The following is an 11,075-nucleotide window of genomic DNA, read 5'->3' as shown; positions in this document are numbered from 1 at the left end:
AACCCTTCTCCGCTTCGGTCATCAAGGGAGTCTCTCTCGAGTATTTGCTACTACCAACAAGATCTGCACCAGTGGCGGCTCCAGGCCGGCCCACGCCGAAACCCTTCAGCGCTCACCACTGCGACCCTCCTACTCACCGGGGCTTCGAGACCTCGCCTTGAGAGCGAGGCCGGTAGTGCGCCCGGCGGTCGAGTTTCGGGAGAATGCTTGAGCGCCATACCATTTTAAGGGCTAGTTGCTTCGGCAGGTGAGTTGTTACACACTCCTTAGCGGATTCCAACTTCCATGGCCACCGTCCTGCTGTCTATAGCAACCAACGCCTTTCAATGAGATCTGAATGAGCATTCATTTAGGCCCCTTAACTCGACGTTTGGTTCATCCCACAGCGCCAGTTCTGCTTACCAAAAGTGGCCCGCTAGATACTCAGATTAGTCGCCGGAGCTTCATCCCTACAAGCAAGCTCGGCATCTCACCCATTTAAAGTTTGAGAATAGGTTGAGGACGTTTCGTCCCCAAGACCTCTAATCATTCGCTTTACCGGATGAAATTCACCCTGCGAGTTCCAGCTATCCTGAGGGAAACTTCGGAGGAAACCAGCTACTAGATGATTCGATTAGTCTTTCGCCCCTATACCCAGCTCCGACGATCGATTTGCACGTCAGAATCGCTACGGACCTCCACCAGAGTTTCCTCTGGCTTCATCCTGGCCAGGCATAGTTCACCATCTTTCGGGTCCCAACATATATGCTCATGGTACTTGCCGACTGCCCGCGAGCCTGCCCCGGTGCGCCTCCGCCGTTTACCACACCCGCCTGGGACGACAGCACCGCTGGGCGTTTTGGCAAGTCTCGGCCTGGCGCTTCTCCCATGAGGGGAAATTAAATTTCGACCATCGCCCTGACGCACTTCCGCATCAGCCAGACGCAACGCCCAGACGGGGAGTGATTCCCACCTCAGCGGTTTCGCGGGCGAAGTCGCAGCAGCCGGTCAGGATCGCCTAAGACGCACCGGAGAGCCTGTTACAGCGCCCGGCGCCCGCTACTTATTTCGCTTTTGGGTTTAGTGGAGCCCATTGACTTGCACACATGTTAGACTCTTTTGGTCCGCGGTTTCAAGACGTGGATCATCAATTTTGTACACTGCGAGAAAGCAAAACCGCGCGTTAAAGTGGCGGCAAGTTTCTTCGACGCAACTGTCAGAGTAGCCAGGACACCGGTGGTTCCCTCTGTCATGCTGGTCTTCCCCCAGACGAAGCTGAGAGAGAGTCGGCGCAGAGAGGTACCAGTCCGACCGGGCTTCGACGTCTCTGCAACGGGTCATGTGACCTACTACGAGAGGAAATACGCCTCGCCGACGCTAGCTGGAGGTGGGGGCGCCGCCTAAACATTTTTGGGTCGCTTTCAATTACAACACCCTACCCATTAATACAGCCGACGAAAGGAATCTCTAGTTCGACCTTCGAAGCCTAAATTCGCTTTGGCTCTTAACGGTTTCACGTACTCTTGAACTCTCTCTTCAAAGTTCTTTTCAACTTTCCCTCACGGTACTTGTTCGCTATCGGTCTCGTGGTCATATTTAGCCTTAGATGGAGTTTACCACCTGCTTTGGGCTGCACTTTCAAGCAACCCGACTCTACAGAGAGGCCCTTTCCGACCGTCCCATCTGTACCCTCACGGGCGCCGCCATACCGGCCTGTCACCCTCCATGGGCAGTGGCCGCTTTCAAGCTTGACTTAGACGGTATGGGACGGCGTGCTGGACCCTCTGAAACGCAACACCCCTCGTGCCCGAAGACATCGAGGTTATGCGCTGGGCTTTTCCCGGTTCAGTCGCCCTTACTAAGGGAATCCCTGTTGGTTTCTTTTCCTCCGCTTATTAATATGCTTAAATTTGGCGGGTAGCTCTCTCCTACTACGAGGTCGATCGTGGTCTCATCATCCTTAGGGGGAACAAGTTCCCCAACCACGAAGCGGAAGACGCTCTGCCACCGACTTTCTTCACCACCGACATTACCAGGCAGGAAGGTTTGAGGGGCTTGTCGCGGGGGTACCAGCGGCCATGGCGCTGGCACTCCCACCCCTGACTCCGTTCCTTCTCATTGAGTGGTAAATAGCCAATAGGAAAAGTGTTCCAGCAGAACATCTCTCGCAGAGTCATATACACACACAGTTTTAATGCATATACGCTCGTGTTCCGCCCTTACTCGGCCGCACCTTTGCCGCTTAAACTTTGACCTCTTTCCCCGTTCCCGCATGCCACAGCAGTGGCACTTGTTTATCCGGAGAAAGAGAGCGAGAGTCGCAGTATTAATTGGCGTGAGCGGCCTTTCCGGCCGCAGAACTAGTGCTCTATCCCGGCGAGCGCCGTTATGAGGCGCAACACCGTCTTTAACGCGTTTAGAGAGAACTCCCCCTGCCTCCCTCCCAGTCATGAGATAGACGTGGACTCGTGGCGAACTCTCAAAGAGAACGCCCACACCGCGTCTGACCGTGGGAGAGGGTGGAGGAGCGCGTGAGGAAGAGCACGGCGTCACCCAAGCATTCTCATCTCTCTGCCTGCACCACTACATGGTAGACTGCGGGCCCAGGCGCACTCATCAATTTAGGTTCCACTGCAATGCATGCCAAGCACTCTTTTCGAGGTGATAGACGAAATTCCGGCGGGGCTTACTTAAAAGATATCCGACCCGGTTTCGTTTCCTCTTCGTGGGATGGAGTGCCTCTTAGAACATGTGCAGCATCAGCCATGAGCGGCCGACGGCCATTCGTGTCTCTGTGGACAGCAGGCAAAAGAGCGCCGCCTCCAGTTATTTGCGAGGGCGACAACTGTCGCTTTGTTGTGGTTGAATGTGGGTGCGCCAAGTCCATGGACTTGCTAGTGATAGGCTTGCTTGTTTTTAAGGGCACGCCTCGCGCAAGGCGCGGGCGATTAAACCCCAAGGCGGAAGCTCGGTTCGGGTTACCCTCGTGTCGGGGAGACAGTCAGCAGGCACCGAACTCGCAGCAACCGATGGATGTATATTTCCGACCCTCGTAGAGGAGTGGCGGCGACAAGCTCATATGGCTGCCGCCGCCGCAATATGCGTTCAACTTGTCGATGTATCTGGTATTCTTGCGATTCACATACCGACACGCAGTTTGCTGCGGTCTTCATCGACCCACGAGCCGAGTGATCCCCCGTTAAGAGTTGTGTATTTGCCATTTGGTCTTTTTGCGACTAACCATCACAGGTCGAGTCTCAATGAAAGGGTTTGACAGACATAGCCCAAGTTTGTGGTTTGGGTTTGGCCGGACGGCTTGTTGTTGTTTTTTGACACTTGAATTTCACTCTTTTTGGGTCAAGAGGCTTATTCGCCGGTAGTAAGGAACGGACGGGCAGCCGTCCAAAGCCCCGTCCGTCCTCCTCCTCCGGTCTTCGCGCTCTCGCCCGAGTGTGGTCCACCTACAGCGTGGTGGTACCTATTTTTGGTGCGGGGGCCGGGATTGTCCTCTTTCGCTGCTGGAGTTGCCAGAGCAGAGCCCGAGACCGCCCAAATCAGGAGAGTAGTAGTAGTAGTTTTAAGAGCGCCCCGTTCTCTTTCTCTGTTAATGATCCTTCCGCAGGTTCACCTACGGAAACCTTGTTACGACTTTTACTTCCTCTAAATGATCAAGTTTGGACATCTTTCCGTCAGCTCGAGGCGACGACCCCAGAAAACCCTCGCGGGCAACGGGGCCGACAATCCAAGAGCGCCAGTCCGAAGGCCTCACTAAATCATTCAATCGGTAGTAGCGACGGGCGGTGTGTACAAAGGGCAGGGACGTAGTCAGCGCAAGCTGATGACTTGCACTTACCGGGAATTCCTCGTTCATGGGAAACAATTGCAAGCCCCAATCCCTATCAAGAAAGGCTTTGAACGGTTTACCCGCTCCTCTCGGAGGGGGAAAACTCGTTGATCCCTTCAGTGTAGCGCGCGTGCGGCCCAGAACATCTAAGGGCATCACAGACCTGTTATTGCTCAATCTCGTGCGGCTAGAATTGCCGCTTATCCCTCTAAGAAGAAGTTGCGAACTGGACACCATTTTCTGGAGATCCGTCGACTACTTAGTAGGCCAGAGTCTCGTTCGTTATCGGAATTAACCAGACAAATCGCCCCACCAACTAAGAACGGCCATGCACCACCACCCACCGAATCGAGAAAGAGCTCTCAATCTGTCAATCCTTCCGGTGTCTGGGCCTGGTGAGGTTTCCCGTGTTGAGTCAAATTAAGCCGCAGGCTCCACTCCTGGTGGTGCCCTTCCGTCAATTCCTTTAAGTTTCAGCTTTGCAACCATACTTCCCCCGGAACCCAAAGACTTTGGTTTCCCGGAAGCTGCCCGCCGGGTCATGGGAATAACGCCGGCGGATCGCTAGTTGGCATCGTTTATGGTTAGAACCAGGGCGGTATCTGATCGCCTTCGAACCTCTAACTTTCGTTCTTGATTAATGAAAACATCCTTGGCAAATGCTTTCGCAGTAGTTCGTCTTGCGACGGTCCAAGAATTTCACCTCTAGCGTCGCAATACGAATGCCCCCTGCCTGATTAGTCATTACCGGTTCCGAAACCAAATGCAAAAATAGAACCGAGGTCCTATTCCATTATTCCATGCATCATTCGCCATTCAAATACCTGCTCTGAGCACTCTAATTTTTTCGGGGTAAACTCTCTGGGCCACTGACACTCGACAAAAGATCCTGCAGCGAGCCGGCGGGCTACCCGGATGCGACAGTAAACACCGGCGGTGCACCGGCCAGCTCGAACCGAGATCCAATCCACGCTTTTAACCGCAACAACTTTAATAATATACGCCATTGGAGCTGGAATTGTATCGCGGCTGCTGGCACCAGACTTGCCCTCCAATGGATACCGCTAAAGGATTTAAAGTGTACTCATTCCGATTGCGAGGCCTCGGATGAGACTCACATCGTTATTTTTCGTCACTACCTCCCCGTGCCGGGAGTGGGTAATTTGCGTGCCTGCTGCCTTCCTTAGATGTGGTAGCCGTTTCTCAGGCTCCCTCTCCGGAATCGAACCCTGATTCCCCGTTACCCGTTATAGCCATTGTAGGCGCATAACCTACAATCGAAAGCTGATAAGGCAGACACTTGAAAGAAGCGGCGCCGGTGCGGAGACCGTGCGCTCAGCCCGAAGTTATTCAGATTCACCACAGGTGGGTTACGGACCGGGGCCCGACCAGTTTTGAACTAATAAAAGCGCTCTTCCCTTGCGGTCAGAGACCAATTGCATGTATTAGCTCTAGAATTGCCACAGTTATCCAAGTAAGTGGGTTTACAGATCCAATGAAACATAGCTGATTTAATGAGCCATTCGCGGTTTCGCCTTAAATCGGCTTGTACTTACACATGCATGGCTTAATCTTTGAGACAAGCATATGACTACTGGCAGGATCAACCAGGTAGCTGCTGCTGTTGGCGGCGCCTATCACGGCGGCCAAAATAGTGAGATTGAGAGAGAGGCAGAAGACATTGGGCGAGGGACCGCACGTTGGCCTTAGAGAAATAGCAAACCAGATGATCAGATCTAACTGCACCTTCTCTTGCTATCCTCGGCGCCGGCAGCGCCACCGTGTGTGCCAATCTCCTCCCTTATCCGCTCCTCTTTGCCCCAGCTCCAGCGAGGCAGCCGACATTGGGCGAGGGACCGCACGTTGGCGAATCTCCTCCCTTATCCGCTCCTCTTCTCTTTGCCCCAGCGAGGCAGAAGACATTGGGCGAGGGACCGCACGTTGGCCTTAGAGAAATAGCAAACCAGATGATCAGATCAAACTGCACCTTCTCTCGCTATCCTCGGCGCCGGCAGCGCCACCGTGTGTGCCAATCTCCTCCCTTATCCTCTCCTCTTCTCTTTGCCCCAGCGAGGCAGCCGACATTGGGCGAGGGACCGCACGTTGGCCTTAGAGAAATAGCAAACCAGATGATCAGATCAAACTGCACCTTCTCTTGCTATCCTCGGCGCCGGCAGCGCCACCGTGTGTGCCAATCTCCTCCCTTATCCGCTCCTCTCCTCTTTACCCAGCTCCAGCGAGGCAGCCGACATTGGGCGAGGGACCGCACGTTGGCCAATCTCCTCCCTTATCCGCTCCTCTTCTCTTCTCTTTGCCCCAGCGAGGCATAAGACATTGGGCGAGGGACCGCACATTGGCCCATCTCCTCCTCTCTCTCTTTCTCTTACTGTTTGTGGGGACGTGGGCTCATGAGCGCCATCGTCGCCCAATATTGGTTAGGTTGTGTATTTCACGGGTGGGAACCGCCATCATCGTTGTTAGGTGATGGGGTAACCCAACGTGTGCTTTGACGAGTTTTGGCTGCTAAACTCTCTTTTTAGTATACTCGGCTCCCAGACTGCGCCCTGGTCGTGTTGAACCATGAGCGTTGTCTATGCACATTTAGGGTAGCCGTTTGCGCGTGGAATAGTGCAATGAATCTCGGTCAATAGACGGTTGGGCGCTGCATTGAAGGCCGGCACAGACGCGAAGACGGGGTGATCAGCCAACGCAAGTCCGCTAAGTTGGGCAGACAGCAAGGCGAAGGGGAGCCCCGTTCCGGACTGAAAGGCCGCAGCATATGCTGTGACGGAAACTAGTAGGGTGGCGACGTGTGCGCCGAGAGAGAGAGAGAGAGAGACGGAGTAAATAATGTCCAAACGGAAGAGAGACCTGGCAAGTGTAATTGATAGAGCGCGAGCCTACTCGCCATAAGCCCGCTCCACTGCCATGCCTCTGATCCAATGAGACTAAAATCTCTCTCTCTCTCTCTCCTTCTGCTCCAGCCATTGCAGGGCAGGGAAGCGACGGCAATTTTGGTTGTTGTTTTTGAATGCCGCGCTTTGCTTCGCAGAGGCGCCGAAGCGCTCCGCTGGGGGGCGGAAGATATTTCACACCGAATATGTGTGTGAAGGCACCCTCTCCCCTTAATATAGTGAAATAGTGCAATCCAGCATACAAGGTCGGACGATATGACATTCACCGTACCGCACCTCGAGAGTGGATGTTGGGTAAGGTTAAAACCGGACTGTTCGCAGACAGCCGAATAACCCGGTTCCGGACTAATTGGTGGATGCAACATCATGATGATGCTGCTGCTGTCGCGGAAACCGCAGTGGCGACGTGAGAGAGTAATAATGTTCAATAGGGAGAGCGACCTGGCTAGTGTAATTGATAGATCTCGAGCCTACTCGCCATTAGCCCGCTCCACTGCCATTCCTCTGACCCAATGAGACTATTCTCTCTCTCGCTCTCCTTCTGCTCCAGCCATTGCAGGGCAGGGAGAGGAAATCGACGGCAATTTTGGTTGTTGTTTTTGAATGCCGCGTTTTGCTTCGCAGAGGCGCCGAAGCGCTCCGCTGGGGGGCGGAAGATATTTCACATCGAATATGTGTGTGAAGGCACCCTCTCCCCTTAATATAGTGAAATAGTGCAATCCAGCATACAAGAGCGGACGATAGGACAGTCACCGTACCGCACCTCGAGAGTGGAAGTTGTTTGATCGTTTGTTAGGCAAGGTTAAAACCTGACTGTTCGCGAACAGCCGAATAACCCGGTTCCGGACTTACAATAGACGCAACATCATGATGCTGCTGCTGTCGCGGAAACCGTGGTGGCGACGTGCGCGCCGAGAGAGTAATAATGTTCAATTGGGAGACAGACCTGGCTAGTGAAATTCATAGATCGCGCTCCACTGCCATTCCTCTGACCCCATGAGACTATTTTCTCTCTCTCTCTCTCTCTCTCTTCTGCTAAAGCTGCTGCTGCTGCTCCAGCCATTGCAGGGCAGGAAGGAAAGTTTACCGCAACTTTGGTTGTTGTTTTTGAATGCCGCCTTCAAGAGAGAGGCGCCGGCCCGCTGGGGGCGGAGATATTCTTCCACACCGACAGGTGTGTGAAGGCAACCTCTCCCCTTAATATAGTGAAATAGTGCAATCCAGCATACAAGAGCGGACGATAGGACAGTCACCGTACCGCACCTCGAGAGTGGAAGTTGTTTGATCGTTTGTTAGGCAAGGTTAAAACCTGACTGTTCGCGAACAGCCGAATAACCCGGTTCCGGACTTACAATAGACGCAACATCATGATGCTGCTGCTGTCGCGGAAACCGTGGTGGCGACGTGCGCGCCGAGAGAGTAATAATGTTCAATTGGGAGACAGACCCGGCTAGTGAAATTCATAGATCGCGCTCCACTGCCATTCCTCTGACCCCATGAGACTATTTTCTCTCTCTCTCTCTTCTTCTGCTGCTGCTGCTCCAGCCATTGCAGGCAGGAAGGAAAGCCACGCAACTTTGGTTGTTGTTTTGAATGTCAGCGCTTATCAAGAGAGTATACCGGCTTCCGCTGGGGCGGAAGATATTCCACACCGACAGGTGTGTACGCACCCCTTAAGTAATATAGTGAAATAGTGCAATCCAGCATGCTACGGACGATAGGACATCACCGCACCGCACCTCGAGAGTGGAAGTTGGTTGATCGTTTGTTAGGCAAGGTTAAAACTCCGACTGTTCAACAGCCGAATAACCCGGTTCCGGACTTACAATAGACGCAACATCATGATGCTGCTGCTGTCGCGAAACTGTGGTGGCGACGCAAAGTGCCGAGAGAGTAATAATGTTCAATGGGGAGACAGACCTGGCTAGTGAAATTCATAGATCGCGCTCCACTGCCATTCCTCTGACCCCATGAGACTATTTTCTCTCTCTCTTCTTCTGCTGCTGCTCCAGCCATTGCAGGGCAGGGAAGGGAAAGCGACGGCAATTTTGGTTGTTGTTTTTGAATGCCGCGCTTTGCTTCGCAGAGGCGCCGAAGCGCTCCGCTGGGGGGCGGAAGATATTTCACACCGAATATGTGTGCGAAGGCACCCTCTCCCCTTAATATAGTGAAATAGTGCAATCGAACATATAAGGGCTGACGTTTTCATCACCGTCTCCCACTCGGTGTGTGTGCAGATTCTCGGATCATTTTGTAAAGTATGCTCGACCCCCGATTGACTTTGACGGTCTCCCATTCGGGTGTGCAAGTTTCTGTAGTATGCTATTAAATCGACCCCCGATTGACTTTGACTGTCTCCCATTCGGGTGTGCAAGTTTCTGTAGTATGCTATCAAATCGACCCCCGATTGACTTTGACGGTCTCCCATTCGGGTGTGCAAGTTTCTGTAGTATGCTATTAAATCGACCCCCGATTGACTTTGACGGTCTCCCATTCGGGTGTGCAAGTTTCTGTAGTATGCTATTAAATCGACCCCCGATTGACTTTCACTGTCTCCCATTCGGGTGTGCAAGTTTCTGTAGTATGCTATTAAATCGACCCCCGATTGACTTTCACTGTCTCCCATTCGGGTGTGCAAGTTTCTGTAGTATGCTATCAAATCGACCCCCGATTGACTTTGACGGTCTCCCATTCGGGTGTGCAAGTTTCTGTAGTATGCTATCAAATCGACCCCCGATTGACTTTGACGGTCTCCCATTCGGGTGTGCAAGTTTCTGTAGTATGCTATTAAATCGACCCCCGATTGACTTTGACTGTCTCCCATTCGGGTGTGCAAGTTTCTGTAGTATGCTATTAAATCGACCCCCGATTGACTTTGACGGTCTCCCATTCGGGTGTGCAAGTTCTCTGTAGTATGCTATCAAATCGACCCCCGATTCACTTTGACGGTCTCCCATGCGGGTGTGGAACTTCTCTGGTATGTTGTATAATATGACCGAGGTGCCCCTACCCCTTACTATAGTGAAATAGTGCCATCCAGTGTACAAGGGCGGACGCTTTCATCACCGTCTCCCACTCGGTGTGTGCACATTCTCGGATCATTTTGTATAGTATGCTCTTAAATCGACCCCCGATTGACTTTGACGGTCTCCCATCTCCGTGTGCAAGTTTCTGTAGTATGCTATTAAATCGACCCCCGATTGACTTTGACTGTCTCCCATTCGGGTGTGCAAGTTTCTGTAGTATGCTATCAAATCGACCCCCCGATTGACTTTGACTGTCTCCTATTCGGGTGTGCAAGTTTCTGTAGTATGCTATCAAATCGACCCCCGATTGACTTTGACGGTCACCCATTCGGGTGTGCAAGTTTCTGTAGTATGCTATTAAATCGACCCCCGATTGACTTTGACGGTCTCCCATTCGGGTGTGCAAGTTTCTGTAGTATGCTATTAAATCGACCCCCGATTGACTTTGACTGTCTCCCATTCGGGTGTGCAAGTTTCTGTAGTATGCTATCAAATCGACCCCCGATTGACTTTGACGGTCTCCCATTCGGGTGTGCAAGTTTCTGTAGTATGCTATTAAATCGACCCCCGATTGACTTTGACGGTCTCCCATTCGGGTGTGCAAGTTTCTGTAGTATGCTATTAAATCGACCCCCGATTGACTTTGACTGTCTCCCATTGGGTGTGCAAGTTTCTGTAGTATGTTATCAAATCGACCCCATTGACTTGAGGTTCCCATTCGGTGCAAGTTTGTAGTATGCTATTAAATCGACCCCCATTGACTTTGACGGTCTCCCATTCGGGTGTGCAAGTTTCTGTAGTATGCTATTAAATCGACCCCCGATTGACTTTGACTGTCTCCCATTCGGGTGTGCAAGTTTCTGTAGTATGCTATCAAATCGACCCCCGATTGACTTTGACGGTCTCCCATTCGGGTGTGCAAGTTTCTGTAGTATGCTATTAAATCGACCCCCGATTGACTTTGACGGTCTCCCATTCGGGTGTGCAAGTTTCTGTAGTATGCTATTAAATCGACCCCCGATTGACTTTGACTGTCTCCCATTCGGGTGTGCAAGTTTCTGTAGTATGCTATTAAATCGACCCCCGATTGACTTTCACTGTCTCCCATTCGGGTGTGCAAGTTTCTGTAGTATGCTATCAAATCGACCCCCGATTGACTTTGACGGTCTCCCATTCGGGTGTGCAAGTTTCTGTAGTATGCTATTAAATCGACCCCCGATTGACTTTGACGGTCTCCCATTCGGGTGTGCAAGTTTCTGTGGTATGCTATCAAATCGATCCCCGATTGACTTTGACGGTCTCCCATTCGGG

The 11,075-nt window shown here is 52.2% G+C and overlaps 2 non-coding genes across 2 annotated transcripts; both read right to left on the bottom strand.

Moving 5' to 3' along the window:
- Positions 1–3,023: 3,023 nt before the first annotated feature.
- On the bottom strand, positions 3,024–3,187 carry LOC121863449. Its single transcript, XR_006088397.1, has one exon. It is a non-coding gene; the product is annotated as a 5.8S ribosomal RNA (ribosomal RNA).
- A 397-nt stretch (positions 3,188–3,584) lies between these two features.
- Positions 3,585–5,437, bottom strand: LOC121863450. Its single transcript, XR_006088398.1, has one exon. It is a non-coding gene; the product is annotated as a small subunit ribosomal RNA (ribosomal RNA).
- Between the last annotated feature and the right edge of the window lie 5,638 nt (positions 5,438–11,075).

The sequence above is a fragment of the Homarus americanus genome, unplaced genomic scaffold, assembly GCF_018991925.1.
Source record: "Homarus americanus isolate GMGI-L3 unplaced genomic scaffold, GMGI_Hamer_2.0 scaffold59231, whole genome shotgun sequence".
In the NCBI taxonomy this organism is placed as follows: domain Eukaryota; kingdom Metazoa; phylum Arthropoda; class Malacostraca; order Decapoda; family Nephropidae; genus Homarus; species Homarus americanus.
Note: the sequence above shows the minus strand (reverse complement) of the source record. Positions and strands in the feature narration are given on the sequence as shown.